The sequence below is a fragment of the Scyliorhinus torazame genome, chromosome 19 (genome assembly GCF_047496885.1).
Source record: "Scyliorhinus torazame isolate Kashiwa2021f chromosome 19, sScyTor2.1, whole genome shotgun sequence".
In the NCBI taxonomy this organism is placed as follows: domain Eukaryota; kingdom Metazoa; phylum Chordata; class Chondrichthyes; order Carcharhiniformes; family Scyliorhinidae; genus Scyliorhinus; species Scyliorhinus torazame.
In genome coordinates this window covers 8,119,815-8,136,136 of record NC_092725.1, presented here as the reverse complement: position 1 = coordinate 8,136,136, position 16,322 = coordinate 8,119,815, and the positions used below count along the sequence as shown (strand labels likewise).

The 16,322-nt window shown below is 54.8% G+C and overlaps 1 long non-coding RNA gene across 1 annotated transcript; it reads right to left on the bottom strand.

Annotated features, from left to right (window-relative positions):
- Nucleotides 1-3,017: 3,017 nt before the first annotated feature.
- Nucleotides 3,018-13,932, bottom strand: LOC140396001 (uncharacterized). The gene is made up of 2 exons (XR_011936426.1): nt 13,562-13,932; nt 3,018-4,510 (listed from the first exon to the last, which is right to left on the bottom strand). It is a non-coding gene; the product is annotated as an uncharacterized lncRNA (long non-coding RNA).
- Between the last annotated feature and the right edge of the window lie 2,390 nt (nt 13,933-16,322).

The window sequence follows — 16,322 nt, the reverse complement described above, 5'->3', positions numbered from 1 at the left end:
GCCTTTGCTCGTCACATGTGATGCATCCCCGTATGGTATTGGGGCCGTCCTGGCCCACAAGATGGAGAACGGGGCCGAGCGACCGATAGCTTTCGCCTCCCGCACATTGACTGCAGCGGAGAAGAAGTACGCGCAGATCGAGAAGGAGGGCCTGGCAGTGGTTTTCGCGGTGAAACGCTTCCACCAGTATGTGTACGGCCGCCATTTCACTATCGTGACTGATCATAAGCCCCTGCTGGGACTCTTCAGAGAGGATGAGCCGATACCGCCCATTGCTTCCGCACGGATCCAGCGCTGGGCTTTGTTGCTTGCTGCATACGAGTATTCTCTGGAGCACAAACCAGGTACGCAGATAGCAAATGCCGACGCACTGAGCCGATTGCCTTTATCGACCGGTCCCATGTCGACCCCCACGACCGGTGAGGTGGTCGCAACCCTAAATTTTATGGACACCTTGCCTGTCACGGCATCACAGATCTGTGAGTGGACCCAGACGGAGCCAGTCCTGTCAAAGGTTCGGCACATAGTCCTGTATGGTGGGCAGCATAGGCAGCTCCCAGGCGAGTTGCGGGCATTTTCCTCCAAGCTGTCAGAATTCAGCGTGGAAGACGGCATCCTCTTGTGGGGGACACGTGTGATTGTCCCGGAAAAAGGCCAGGAGCTGATACTATCAGACTTGCACAATGGGCATCCAGGTGAGACCAAAATGAAAATGTTGGCCCGGAGTTATGTCTGGTGGCCAGGCCTCGACGCCGACATTGAGAAGGTGGCCCAAAACTGCTCCATTTGCCAGGAGCATCAGAAGCTTCCGCCGGCCGCGCCCCTACATCACTGGGAATGGCCAGGGCGGCCTTGGGCACGCTTGCATGCAGACTTCGCAGGCCCTTTTCAAGGATCCATGTTCCTTCTACTAATTGACGCCCAGTCCAAATGGCTGGAGGTGCATAAGATGCAGGGGACAACGTCCTGCGCAACAATTGAAAAAATGCGTTTATCATTTAGCACGCATGGCCTCCCCGAGGTGCTGGTCACGGATAATGGCACTCCATTCACGAGTGAGGAGTTTGCTAGGTTTACAAAGATGAACGGCATCCGCCATATCCGCACTGCCCCATACCACCCGGCTTCAAATGGGTTGGCAGAGCGCGCAGTGCAAACATTCAAAAGAGGCCTAAAGAAGCAGTCTTCCGGATCAATGGACACGAGACTGGCTCGGTTTTTGTTTACGTACAGGACCACCCCCCATACAGTGACTGGGGTAGCTCCCGCAAAACTCCTAATGGGCCGGAGACTTCGCACCCGCCTTAGTATGGTCTTCCCGGACATTGGCGCAAAAGTACGCCGCACACCAGACCGGCAGGGACAGGGATTGTCTCAGCATCGTCCGATTCGGCAGTTTGCGCCCGGTGACCCAGTATTCGTGCGGAATTTTGCTGGTGGTGCCCAATGGGTTCCTGGTGTAATCTTTCGCCAAACGGGCCCTATATCGTACCAAGTGCAAGCCCAGGGTCGTCTCCAGCGAAAACATGTAGACCACGTCCAGTCCAGAAGATCATCCCCGCAAAAGATTCCCCGCCCCCGGAGCTCAGTTCAACAGCGGCAAAGACCAGAAACAAGGGAAGGTAGTCCTCACAATCTTCCACTGGTGCCTCACTCGAAGCCTGCGCAGGTCGTTACGGGACCGAATGGGGACAGAGACGCTGACTTGACGGAGGCAGCAGACTCTGACTCCGAGATGGAGACACAGGATGAATCAGAGGGGGAATCCTCGGGTCCACGGGCCGTGGATGTACAACCGCGCCGTTCATCACGGAAGCGCCGGTCTCCGTCTCGTTACACGCCGCCTGATCCAGCGCCGCGTGCAAATGGCGTCCGGCCTGCGGCCAAACGAGTTCGACGCCTTCCTTCGCCAGGGCCTGCGGTGGATTCCTTGGACTTTGTGGGGGAGGGATGTTATAACCTGCCTACTGACGATTGGCTGGGGACTAATGATTATCCCACAATCCTATGGGAGTATGAACTTCCCCAATGAGGGGGGGCGGAGAAACTCCTACTATAAATAAGCTGGCCAGTCCAGGAACCAAGAGGAAGGAGAAGGTAGCAAGGGAAGTTACTGCTACTACTATGTATATATTGTTATAGTAAATAAACGTTATTATTTTGTATCCTTAAAACTCATGCTGGATTCTTCGGGGCCTTTACAAAAAGCTGCTTCCTCGATGTGCACTCTGACAGAGGAAGGTTCAGACTTGGAGATCGCTTCAACACGTTTATTAAACTATTAACAATTCTCCTACTTGGATTCGCCTCTCCTGTTAATCCTGCTATAGCTACTCAGACTGACTAACCAGTCTGCTACAATCCACGTGGTGGGTGTGATGTTCAATCCACCCTGTGTCTGTACTCACTGAGAGTCTCCACTGGAAAGAGACTGAGCATGTGTGATGTGTCCTTTTATATGGGTTGTGTAATGCCCCCTTGTGGTAGTGTCACCTCTGTGTGTATCGTGACTGCCCATTGGCCGTGTCCTATCTTACTGACCTATTGGTTGACTGTCTGTGTGTCGTGTCTCTGGGGCTCCCTCTAGTGTCTAGCTAGGTGTAGTGTATGTACATTAACCCCTTGTGTACTTACAGTGATGTATATCACCACAGGCGCTAGGCAGTGGTTCGAGTGTGTCGAACGCCAAGGCTTCTCACGAAATGCCGATGAGCTCCTGCAGTTGACTGGGTGAGAGTCCGGCGAACTTAGAGTGAGCCTCAATGACGAGCAAACGGACCCTCAGAATGGACGTGTCGTCGCTCCCTCGGCCGACCTGGCTACTTCCCAGGGTGCATCAGGGTCCCCAGTGTGGCATGTTTTGCTGCGTTTGACCCTTCTCACACTGTGTGACCAGATTCTCCGTCTCGCTATCCACCCCGGGCCATCACCTTTGCTCAAGAGTCGCCAGGTATCTTTCGACACAGTCACAAGGTTCAGAACCGAATACTCGATCAATGACTCGATACACCAGTTAGTTCAAAGCAATGCTCATTTATTTACACACAGTCAAATCTACTCATGCATAAACTCTACAACCTAAACTATCACTATTACTAAGGCCTATACTTAGCTTTAGGCACCCACTCTTGTCAGAGGAACAATGGCCGTTGCTCAGTTCTGAGGCTGCTGGGTTGAGCTGTTTACAGGGTAGCAATTAGGAGCGTCTATCTCATAGCGTGCGTTGACTTGGGACTTACTTGGTCTGGTGCAGCTGCTAGGCTGGTCTCTCTCTTCGGTGAGAGCCAAAGCCCAAGGAGGGCGTTCTCCCTTGGGGAATACCTTTTATACTAAAAAGGGCTTCGCGCGCTTTTGGGCGGGCCTTGAACTTGGCCTCAACTAATTGGGTCTTTCCCAATCAGTCGTATCGATTTTCCTCCAATAGAGGGGTGGTTCCCTGATCGCTGGGCGTGTCCTGGTGACTGTCAATCTGCTTTGTCTTAGCTTCTTCTGGCGCCGGGGAGTCTGTCCTAACATTGTGTATCTAAATGTTTCCCTTTTGTCCCCGGAGATGGCTCATTAGTATGTAGATTGCTTGGTTGTTTCTGTCCTGTCTGAGAGTTTAAGCTTCTAATCAACAGACAGAGCTTGCACCTGCTTGTTTCTTAGCATTGTCCAATTTTCCCTGCATTCTTTGCGGGTGTCCATTTTGTAATCGGGACGTGGCCATCCCAGATGGCTACACGCCCTCCTTGTGATCCTCAACGCGAAGCGTGAAAGATCACATTACCCTGGCGTCTTCATCCTCTGATCCCCGGGGCACCCATACTTAGGCTCTACACTGTCCAATTTTACCGAAACCATTTAAAATACATTCATTATCATAAAACTCTACGGGGCGCTATGACATTAATACATGCATTACAGAAAAATAAAAAACTGGAACCTCTAAGAATTCTCAATAACCTATCCTCATTCAAACAATCCAAAAATAATCGATACATCTTAACCTGCACAAAATAGCAGCACACAGATTTCTCTGGCCTGGCAGTCAGGCACAGAGGTTTACATCTCTTTATTCCACAGAATACATTAAACAAAATGTATGCTCTTTAATCCGTCCCGATGGGTTCGGGGGTCTGGTGAGATCCGAAAATGGGGGATCCAAACCTGTATACCGGGGTGCGAGAGCGACATGCTCTCTTTCGCCATTTCCTGACTCTAAACGTTTGCACGACACTGCAAAGTATCTCCAGCACTAAGAGTGCTTCGACTACATATGAGAGTGAGTACCAGGTGATAAACTTATCGCACCAGGTCGGGGTATTGCTAGCTGTCGCTGGGCTAGTTATCTCGGGGTGCCGTGTATTACAGGGGTGAGAATCATTAACGGTTTGTGTGGTAGGGGTCAGGGGGGGCAACGTCTGCACGCAACTGAAGGGATCCCGCTAAGATCCATGTGAACACGAAGGCTGTCTTCATCTCTGTCGGTCTTCTTTGTCTTCCTCTGGGGTTCCTGAGGTTCCGAGTTCTGGGAACACAAGCATAACTTCTGTTATTATCTTGCTTAAGATCTCGTATGTCTGTCTGTCTCCTTTGCTGCCAATTTCCCTTTATAATTGGTCACCATCTGTGACTCCCTCATTTAAAAAAAAACCGAATCTTGGGACAAAACCTCTAAGAAAAATACTGCCGTACTGCGAGCCGTCTTGCAGCCTGTGTGATTTACCATCCCAGTGTTTGAGGATGTAAATAGCAGAGGGAAGCAACCTAAGAGTTGCCAAACCAAACAAAAGAATTTTGAACGTAACGAGCCAAAGTGGGGTGCGTATGGGCCGCGGCGGGTAAGAAATGGGTGGAATCCCCGGGTAGGACGGTGATCAGTGCCGTTTGTGCTCTACCCGAGCGTAGCTGACCAGAGGGGGGTCCTCAGGCAGGGCGGGGACCAATACCGTTTCTCCACTGCCTGAGAAACCGGCAAGAACGGGTAAGAATGTGGTCGTCGTGGGGAGGCTGCCTCTCGAATCAGGAGAGTAGCTATGAGTCGTGTCTGTCGACAAACTAGTTCCTCTGAACTATTGTCTGGGGACAAACTTGTACCTTTAACAAGGTTCTGGGGACAAACTAGTTCCTCCGAATTATTGTCTGGGGACAAACTTGTTCCATTAACAGCCGGGGGGGGGGGGGGGGGGGGGGGGGGCGGGGGGGGGGGGGGGGCGGGGGGGGGGGGGTTAAAGGAGTGGTGACGTGGGGCCGTGAAATTTTCGAGTTTACGAACAACACTTAACGTTAACACTAACGAACAAACATTCAACAAACATGGTACAGGTTCCATCAGAAAGGACACCGTATCTCTCCATCGGTTCCTTCTTTCTCCATCATCTGGCCACCTCACTGCTCAATACCGAACAGGGTCGCAAAGGGATTCGATTGGTGGGAGTCAGACTCTAAGTCATCATCATCTCCCGGCTGCCAAACTCTTGTCTGCAGTAACCGCGCTAAAGCTGCTTGGGGCGAATTGGGGTCCATCTCATTCCGGATGAGCCTGAACGAATTGTCTCGGTGCCAGAATCGTGTGTCGAGGTTGGAGCTACTATGCTTCAATCCGTAATTGTCGGGCGGTGGGTCTGGGTCAGGGGCTTTGATATAAGTGATCTCAAAGGGGTCGGTAGAATCATGCTCGGATTCGCTGGGAGTGGGGCCTGGTGCAGGGGTGTAGTCGTAGCGTGGTGTGCTGTGGCTATCGTCACCGCGGTCGCTGTCACTGTCGCTGTCGCTGCTGGTTGAGGGAAGGGAGAGGTGGAGTCGTGCCTCTGGGGGCGGAGTTGAAGTCGTGTCTGAGGGGGGGCTGGACTGGTTGGGGGAGGGTAGGAATACGTCATCTGTGGGCGGGGCGTGATCGTCCGCTGCTGCGAGCAGGATGTGGTGTGTGTGGTTATTCTGTGAGCTGTAAGCCTCGAGCTGGTTCATATGAAACCACGCAGACTTACCATTGGGATAGGTTATTTTGTATACTGAGGGGCTGACTTTGTCCGAAATGGAGTATGGTCCGGAGAATTTAGGGGAAAGGAATGAACTGGGGTTGTAAAGGGAAAGCATCACTTGCTGCTCTACTGTAAACTCAGTGGCGCGTACTGTTTTGTCGAAACAAGCCTTGCTCTGTTTCTTCCTGGTCCCAAGTCTCACAGCTGCTGCGAGTTGAGCCGCCTTTATTTCTGTATCAGTTGTGTGACCGCATTTTATTTAAAAAAAAAAAAATGTTTATTCAAATTTTTCCAATAAATGTTTTTAACAAACACGCCCCCCCCCAATAACAAAAAGAAGAAAAAACACAAACCCCACAATCAAAAATAATAAACTACTTATACATTGGGTTTCTCCCGCATATATTAACCCCCCCATATGACATTGAAAAGTACCCTTGGGGACCCCCCCCCCCCGCCCAAATACCCCCCCCGAAAGAGACACCCCCCCCCCCCGGGTTGCTGCTGCTGCTGACCACCTCCTAACGCTCCGCGAGATAGTCTAGGAACGGTTGCCACCGCCTGTAGAACCCCTGCACAGACCCTCGCAAGGCAAACTTAATCCTCTCCAGCTTGATGAACCCAGCCATTTTATTTATCCAGGCCTCCAGGCTGGGGGGCTTCGCCTCCTTCCACATTAGCAAGATCCTTCGCCGGGCTACTAGGGACGCAAAGGCCAGGATGCCGGCCTCTTTCGCCTCCTGCACTCCCGGCTCGTCCACCACCCCAAATAATGCCAACCCCCAACTCAGCTTGACCTGGGCTTTCACCAGCTTGGACATAGTCCTCGCAAAACCCCTCCAGAACCCATCCAGTGCCGGGCACGACCAGAACATGTGGACGTGATTCGCCGGGCGTCCCGAGCACCTCCCACATCTGTCCTCCACCCCAAAGAACCTACTCAGCCTCGCCCCTGTCATATGCGCTCTGTGAATAACCTTGAATTGTATTAGGCTGAGCCTGGCGCAAGAGGAGGAAGAATTAACCCTACTCAGGGCATCAGCCCACAGACCCTCATCTATCTCCTCCCCAAGCTCCTCCTCCCACTTGCCCTTTAACTCCTCCACCGAGGCCTCCTCCTCTTCTTTCATCTCCTGATAGATCGCCGAAACCCTGCCTTCTCCAACCCATACACCCGAAATCACCCTGTCCTGAGTCCCCAGTGCCGGGAGCAATGGGAATTCCCTCACCTGCCGCCTCACAAACGCCCTCACTTGCATGTACCTGAAAGCGTATCCCAGGGGTAACCCAAACTTCTCCTCCAGCGCCCCTAGGCTCGCAAACGTCCCATCGATGAACAGGTCCCCCATCCTTCTAATCCCTGCCCGATGCCAGCTCCGAAACCCCCCCTCCATCCTTCCTGGGATGAACCGATGGTTCTCCCGGATCAGGGACCCAACCGAGGCTCCCATCTCGCCCCTGTGTCGCCACCACTGCCCCCAGATCTTCAACGTTGCCGCCACCACCGGACTCGTGGTGTACCTTGTCAGCGAGAGCGGCAGCGGTGCCGTCACCAGCGCCCTCAGGCTTGTGCCCCTGCAGGACACCATCTCCAACCTCTTCCACGCCGCCCCCTCTCCCTCTATTACCCACTTACGGATCATCGCCACATTGGCTGCCCAATAGTAGCCGAACAAATTCGGCAACGCCAGCCCTCCCTGTCCCTACTACGCTCCAGAAACACTCTCTTTACCCTCGGGATCTTATTTGCCCACACGAAACCCATGATGCTCCTACCTACCTGTTTAAAAAAGGCCTTGGGGATCATAATGGGAAGGCACTGGAACACAAAGAGAAACCTCGGGAGGACCGTCATTTTAACCGACTGCACCCTGCCTGTTAGCGAGAGTGGCAGCACATCCCATCTTTTGAAATCCTCCTCCATCTGCTCCACCAACCGCGTCAAATTGAGCTTGTGCAGGGCCCCCCAACTCCCAGCCACCTGGATCCCCAGGTACCGAAAGCTCCTTTCCGCCCTCTTCAATGGTAGGTCGTCTATCCCCCTTCCCTGGTCCCCTGGATGCACCACAAAGAGCTCACTTTTCCCTACGTTGAGCTGACAGCCCGAGAAGTCCCCAAACTCCCTTAGGATCTGCATGACCTCCGCCATCCCCTCCACTGGATCTGCCACATACAGCAACAGGTTGTCCGCATACAGCGACACCCGATGTTCCTCTCCCCCTCGGACCACCCCCCTGGACTCCCTTAATGCCATGGCCAAAGGCTCAATTGCCAATGCAAACAACTGGGGGGACAGGGGGCACCCCTGCCTCGTCCCTCAGTACAGCCGAAAGTACTCCGACCTCAGCCGATTCGTAACCACACTCGCCACCGGGGCTCTATATAGGAGCCTGACCCAGCTGATAAACCCCTCCCCGAACCCAAACCTCCGCAGCACTTCCCAAAGATACTCCCACTCTACTCTGTCAAAGGCCTTCTCCGCGTCCATAGCTGCCACTATCTCCGCCTCTCCCTCCACCGAGGGCATCATAATCACATTGAGGAGCCTCCGCACATTGGTGTTTGGCTGCCTGCCCTTTACAAATCCCGTCTGGTCCTCATGAATCACCCCCGGGACACAGTCCTCAATTCTCGTAGCCAGCACTTTTGCCAGCAACTTAGCATCCACATTAAGGAGCGAAATCGGTCTATACGACCCACAATGCAGTGGGTCCTTGTCCCGCTTCAGGATCAGAGAGATCAGCGCCCCGGACATTGTCGGGGGCAAGGTCCCCGCCTCCCTTGCCTCATTGAAAGTCCTCACTAGCAACGGGCCCAGCAGGTCCACATATTTCCGATAAAACTCGACCGGGAACCCATCCGGCCCCGGGGCCTTCCCCGCCTGCATGCTCCCCAATCCTTTAACCAGCTCCTCCAACCCAATCGGCGCCCCCAAACCAGCCACCTGCTCCTTCTCCACCCTCGGGAACCTCAGTTCATCCAAAAATCGTCGCATCCCCTCTTCCCGCTGGGGGCTCAGGTCTGTACAGCTCCTCATAGAAGTCCTTGAATACCTCATTTACTCTCACCGTACTCCGCACCGTATTCCCCCTGCTATCCTTAACTCCCCCTATCTCCCTCGCTGCCACCCTCTTACGGAGCTGGTGTGCCAGCATCCGGCTCGCCTTCTCCCCATACTCGTACGTCGCCCCCTGTGCTTTCCTCCACTCTGCTTTCCCCGTGGTCAACAGGTCAAACTCCGTCTGGAGGTTCCGCCGCTCCCTGAGTATTCCCTCCTCGGGGGCCTCTACATACCTCCTGTTCACCCTTAAGATCTCCCCCACCAACCTCTCCCTTTCCCTCCCCTCTCTCTTCTCCCTGTGGGCCCTAATGGAGATTAACTCTCCCCTGACCACCACCTTGAACGCCTCCCAGACTACCCCCACCTGCACCTCTCCGTTGTCATTGGCCTCCAAATATCTTTCAATGCACCTCCGCACCCTCCCGCACCCCCCCTCATCCGCCAGTAATCCCACATCCAGACGCCACAGCGGGCGTTAGTCCCTCTCCTCTCCTAACTCCAGCTCCACCCAGTGCGGGGCGTGGTCTGAAATGGCTATGGCCGAATACTCCGTTCCCTCCACTTTCGGGATCAGCGCCCTACTCAAAACAAGAAAATCTATCCGGGAGTAGGCTCTATGGACGTGGGAAAAGATTGAGAATTCCCTGGCCAGCGGCCTGACAAACCTCCACGGGTCCACTCCCCCCATCTGGTCCATAAACCCCCAAAGCACCCTGGCCGCAGCCGGCCTCTTCCCCGTCCTGGACCTAGAGCGGTCCAATGCTGGATCCAGCACCGTGTTTAAATCCACCCCCCCCCCCACCCCGCCCCCATTATCAAGCTTCCTACCTCCAGGTCCGGAATCCGACCCAGCATGCACTTCATAAACCCGGCATCATCCCAGTTCGGGGCGTGTACGTTCACCAGTACCACCCGCGCCCCCTGCAACCTACCGCTCACCATCACGTATCGACCCCCATTATCCACTGCGATATTCTTTGCCTCAAACGACACCCGCTTCCCCACCAGTATTGCCACCCCTCTGTTCTTCGCATCCAGCCCCGAGTGGAACACCTGCCCTACCCATCCCTTTCTCAGCCTGACCTGGTCCGCCACCTTCAGATGTGTCTCCTGGAGCATGACCACCTCTGCCTTCAGTCCCTTTCAGTGCGCGAACACCCGGGCCCTCTTAACCGGCCCATTCAGGCCCCTCACATTCCAAGTTATCAGCCGGATTGGGGGGGGCTGCTCACCCCCCCCCCTCCCCCCGCCGACTAGCCATCTCCTTTCCTAGGCCAGCCTCGTGCCCGCGCCTCCCGTACCCTCCAGTCCCCCGGACGGCGGACCCCCGCCCCGATACCTCTCCTATTTCCAGCTCCCCTTTGGCCAATGCAGCAGCAACCCTATACCCCCCACCCCGGCTAGATCCACATCTAGCCCTTTTGCTCCCCCCATAACACTCCCGTAAGTCAGCTGACCCCGCCTCTCCCGCCTTCCCATCGTGGGAGTGTGGGAGTCCCCCCTCCCCCTCCTCCCTGGCAGTCAGTGTGCGCTCCTCTCCAGTACCGCCCCCCCCCCCGCCCCGTCCTTCCCAAGTGCGGGAAAAAGCCCGTGCTTTCCTGAGCCGGCCCCGCCCCCTCTGGCGTGGCTCCTTTTGCGTCCTTATCCCAACTCCCCACCCCCGGGCCTCCCCTCCCTCCAGCACCGACGCCCACATTCCCCACAGTCTCCCCATCAAATCCCTTCACCCATCCCCATCCAGCACCCAACCAAGGGAACATTCCCCACACGTAGTTAAAACCATATATACAGCAGACATCCCCCCCACAACCACAGGCCCTCAATTTGAGCCCAACTTTTCAGTCTGTATAAAGCTCCAAGCCTCCGCGGGCGTTTTGAAATAGTGGTGCCGATCTTGGAACGTGACCCACAATCGCGCTGGCTGCAGCATCCCGAACTTCACCCCCTTCCGATGGAGCACCGCCTTGGCCCGATTGAAACCAGCCCTCTTCTTAGCCACCTCCGCACTCCAGTCCTGGTAAATTCGGATCTCCGTGTTCTCCCACCTGCTGCTACGCTCTTTTTTGGCCCATCTCAGGACACACACTCTGTCCACAAAGCGGTGAAATCTCACCACTACAGCCCTTGGCGGCTCGTTGGCTTTGGGTCTCCTTGCCAGGACCCGATGAGCCCCATCCAGCTCCAGGGGCCTCGGGAAGGCTCCCGCGCCCATCAGCAAATTGAGCATCGTGCTCACATATGCCCCGGCATCGGGCCCCTCCACTCCTTCAGGGAGACTCAGAATCCGAAGACTCTTCCTCCTCGACCTATTCTCCAGGTCCTCAAGTTTTTCTGCCCACCTCAGCGCCTCGTGCGCCTCCACCTTCACCGCCAGGCCCAAGATCTCGTCCTCGTTCTCCGAGGCTTTCTGCCGCACCTCCCGGATCGCCGCCCCTTGGGCCCTCTGGGTCTCCACTAGCTTCTCGATCGCCGCCTTCATTGGCGCCAGCATTTCTGTCCTCAGCTCCTCAAAGCAGCGTCTAAGAAACTCCTGCTGCTCCTGCGCCCACGCTGCTTGGTCTCCACCCGCCGCCATCTTGCTTTTCCTCCCTCTCACTTTTCGCTGCTCCAAGATCACTTTTTTCACCGCTCCACTCCTGGTCCAATCCATATAATGTCGGGGGGACCTTGCTGTCACCTGCCCACACTGGAAGCCGTCGAACAAGGGCCGTTGGGGCCCCTCTAGAGCCCAAAGGTCCGTTCCCGGCGGGAGCGGCCGAACGTGCGACCTATCCAGGCATGGCCGCACATGGAAGTCCCGAAGGCACCTTTTCGAGTCGGTATCGTTACAAAAAACTGTGTCCCCCCCGAAGCAAAGAATCCAGCCTCTATCGGTACACAGCATCGATCCAGACGATGAGTGGTGTGCCACCCTGACGGTCAACCAGAATTCGTCGCCCACCTCAGAGACTAAATTTATGAACTTAGCGGACTTATGGACTCTGTGAATTGTTTCGTTGCTTTGTTTGATCGTTTCCCTGGTTTGTATACAGTGTTGATCTCGTTACTCTTGTTGCATACTGCTTCTCTGCACCAGGCACCTTCCCATGTATACAGCTTAGTTCTCATATATGTAGTCCTGTAAATATGTCTTCGCACCCCACACGTAGTTAGGAACATTCTCACCATACATTATTTATTGCCACACACATACATTCTTTTATAAAAGGGGGATGTCATAATATCCACCAGTATATCATGGTGCACACACACACACTGATGGGCACACAGCGGGACCAATCAACACACACAACACCGCAGCCAATCACCAGTGAGAGCACACGCACTATAAAGACAGGGAGCATCAGAGTTCCCGCTCATTCGGGATGCAGCCTCCTACAAGGACAGAGCTTACAGCCTGCAGCACAGATCCTCACCATGTGCTGAGCGCATAGACTGGTTAGGACAGGCATAGGTCTTTAGTTTAATCTAACATCGTGTTAACCCACAGTGAAAGTATGTTCAACAGTTTCTAACTTAATAAAATAGTGTTGCACTATTTTAAGTGTTGGTGGCCTGGATGTGTTCCACGGATCCAGAGCATACAACACATCAACTGGTGGCAGTAGCTCACGGGAGTGGTGGTACGTCCTGGAATTCTTAAAGGTCACTCAGTCTACGCGGCTAGCCTGGCCATCATGATTCTTAACGTCAGGGGCTGGACCGCACCCTGTAAATAACGATACGTTTCTTCACCTGTAACTGTACCGGAGGTCTCGTGTCCACCTGCGTTCTGAGTGACTGTCTGTTTACGATTTACTATTAACTTCCTCCGAATCTGCCTCCTCCTGTTACAAGCATAACATATCGCTTCCCTGAACTTACATCCCTCCGTGATCTCCCCCCCACACCGGTACCTTTCATCACAGCGTCTGGCCGGAGGATAAAATTCCCTGTACCTCTGCATTTTCTTTTGCTGCTTTGCCCACTTTCCACAGCCTGCACGACCTCCAACACCTTCTTCATTATAATCTCTGCCATTTCTTTCGCACACCGCAGACTAGCCTGTCTCTCAGCATGTCGTTGAGTGCAGACCTGAACCCGCATTATTAGGCCGATTGTTTTAGGCGCAGCACGAACGCCGCTTGGGGCTCCTGCCATCGAGTTAAATTTGGATCGTTGCGTTATCACCCAGCGCCTTGGGTGACCGCGTCACCCGATGTTTTTGGAGTTGGGGGACATGTGGAGAAGTCAGACTCCCGATCAGCTGATAGGTCAGGGCCCGCATGCTGTTAATATTGATTCCATGTCCATCTCCTGGTTCCACCCCCCCCCACCCCCAACCCCCCACCCCCTCCCCCCCAACCCCCCACCCCCTCCCCCCCAACCCCCTCTCCCCCCCAACCCGCTCCCCCCCAACCCCTCTCCCCCCCAATCCCCTTCCCCCCCAACCCTCTCCCCCCCTCAACCCCCCCCCCCCCACCACCACCTCCCCCCCACCCCACCCACCCCTCCAATTTAATTGTCCTTAAAGAAATAGAGGAGATGTTCGACATACAGGACACTTTACTGCTCCGTGTGATGGGCGATTGGATCAAGTTTCCGAAAGGGGCATTTTGACACACTCCATCTGCCGACTGAGCTTTTTTCAAAGGGAAAGCTTCAACACGCGGTCTGCCATCCCGGTTCCTGTGGCTGTTCGAAGGCACTTCAATTCATCCTCATCGCCAAATGCAATATCTTTAAAGACAGGCGACCCACAGGGAGACTAATGAAGACACGGTTTGTTAGCTAATTAGGAAATCAGCTACTTACAGAGAGTGAGGTAAAGGTCGCCCTACACCACGACTGGCCAATCAGGTCAAACTCGCTCCGAAAAGGAGCACGCTACCAAATATTTTAGTACCGACAGCCCTCCCAATCTCTGTAACCTCCTCCAGCCCCTACACCCTCCCTATCTCTGTAACCTCCTCCAGCCCCTACACCCTCCCTATCTCTGTAACCTCCTCCAGCCCCTACACCCTCCCTATCTCTGTAACCTCCTCCAGCCCCCACAACGCTCCCTATCTCTGTAACCTCCTCCAGCCCCTACACCCTCCCTATCTCTGTAACCTCCTCCAATCCCTACAACCCTCCCTATCTCTGTAACCTCCTCCAGCCCCTACACCCTCCCTATCTCTGTAACCTCCTCCAGCCCCGACAACCCTCCCTATCCCTGTAATCTCTTCCAGCCCCGACAACCCTCCCTATCTCTGTAACCTCCTCCAGCCCCTACACCCTCCCTATCTCTGTAACCTCCTCCAGCCCCGACAACCCTCCCTATCTCTGTAACCTCCTCCAGACCCTACACCCCTCCCTATCTCTGTAACCTCCTCCAGCCCCTACACCCTCCCTATCTCTGTAACCTCCTCCAGCCCCGACAACCCTCCCGATCTCTGTAACCTCCTCCAGCCCCGACAACCCTCCCTGTGTCTGTAACCTCCTCCAGTCCCTACACCCCTCCCTATCTCTGTAACCTCCTCCAGCCCGTACAATCCTCCCTATATCTGTAACCTCCTCCAGCCCCTACACCCCTCCCTATCTCTGTAACTTCCTCCAGCCCCTACACCCCTCCCTATCTCTGTAACCTCCTCCAGTCCCTACACCCCTCCCTATCTCTGTAACCTCCTCCAGCCCCGACAACCCTCCCTATCTCTGTAACCTCCTCTAGCCCCGACAACCGTCCTCTCTCTCTGTAGCCTCCTCCAGTCCCTACAACCCTCCCTATCTCTGTAAGCTCCTCCAGACCCTACACCCTCCCTATCTCTGTAACTTCCTCCCTCCCCTACAACCCCCTCCCTATCTCTGTAACCTCCTCCAGTCCCTACAACCCTCCCTATCTCTGTAACCCCCTCCAGCCCCTACACCCCTCCCTATCTCTGTAACCTCCTCCAGCCCATACAATCCTCCCTATCTCTGTAACCTCCTCCAGCCCACTACAACCCTCCCTATCTCTGTAACCTCCTCCAGCCCCTACAACCCTCCCTATCTCTGTAACCTCCTCCAGCCCCTACAACCCTCCCTATCACTGTAACCTCCTCCAGCCTCTACACCCCTCCCTATCTCTGTAACCTCCTCCAGCCCCTACAGCACTCCCTATCTCTGTAAGCATCTCCAGCCCCTACACCCTCCCTATCTCTGTAACCTCCTCCAGCCCCGACAACCCTCCCTATCCCTGTAATCTCTTCCAGCCCCGACAACCCTCCCTATCTCTGTAACCTCCTCCAGCCCCGACAACCCTCCCTATTTCTGTAACCTCCTCCAGACCCTACACCCCTCCCTATCTCTGTAACCTCCTCCAGCCCCTACACCCTCCCTATCTCTGTAACCTCCTCCAGCCCCGACAACCCTCCCTATCTCTGTAACCTCCTCCAGCCCCGACAACCCTCCCTGTGTCTGTAACCTCCTCCAGTCCCTACACCCCTCCCTATCTCTGTAACCTCCTCCAGCCCGTACAATCCTCCCTATATCTGTAACCTCCTCCAGCCCCTACACCCCTCCCTATCTCTGTAACCTCCTCCAGCCCCTACACCCCTCCCTATCTCTCTAACCTCCTCCAGTCCCTACACCCCTCCCTATCTCTGTAACCTCCTCCAGCCCCTACAACCCTCCGTATATCTGTAACCTCCTCCAGCCCCGACAACCCTCCCTATCTCTGTAACCTCCTCTAGCCCCGACAACCGTCCTCTCTCTCTGTCGCCTCCTCCAGTCCCTACAACCCTCCCTATCTCTGTAAGCTCCTCCAGCCCTTACACCCTCCCTATCTCTGTAACTTCCTCCCTCCCCTACAACCCCCTCCCTATCTCTGTAACCTCCTCCAGTCCCTACAACCCTCCCTATCTCTGTAACCCCCTCCAGCCCCTACACCCCTCCCTATCTCTGTAACCTCCTCCAGCCCATACAATCCTCCCTATCTCTGTAACCTCCTCCAGCCCACTACAACCCTCCCTATCTCTGTAACCTCCTCCAGCCCCTACAACCCTCCCTATCTCTGTAACCTCCTCCAGCCCCTACAACCCTCCCTATCACTGTAACCTCCTCCAGCCTCTACACCCCTCCCTATCTCTGTAACCTCCTCCAGCCCCTACAGCCCTCCCTATCTCTGTAAGCTCCTCCAGCCCCTACACCCTCCCTATCTCTGTAACTTCCTCCCTCCCCTACAACCCCCTCCCTATCTCTGTAACCTCCTCCAGCCCCTACACCCTCCCTATCTCTGTAACCTCCTCCAGCCCCGACAACCCTCCCTATCCCTGTAATCTCTTCCAGCCCCGACAACCCTC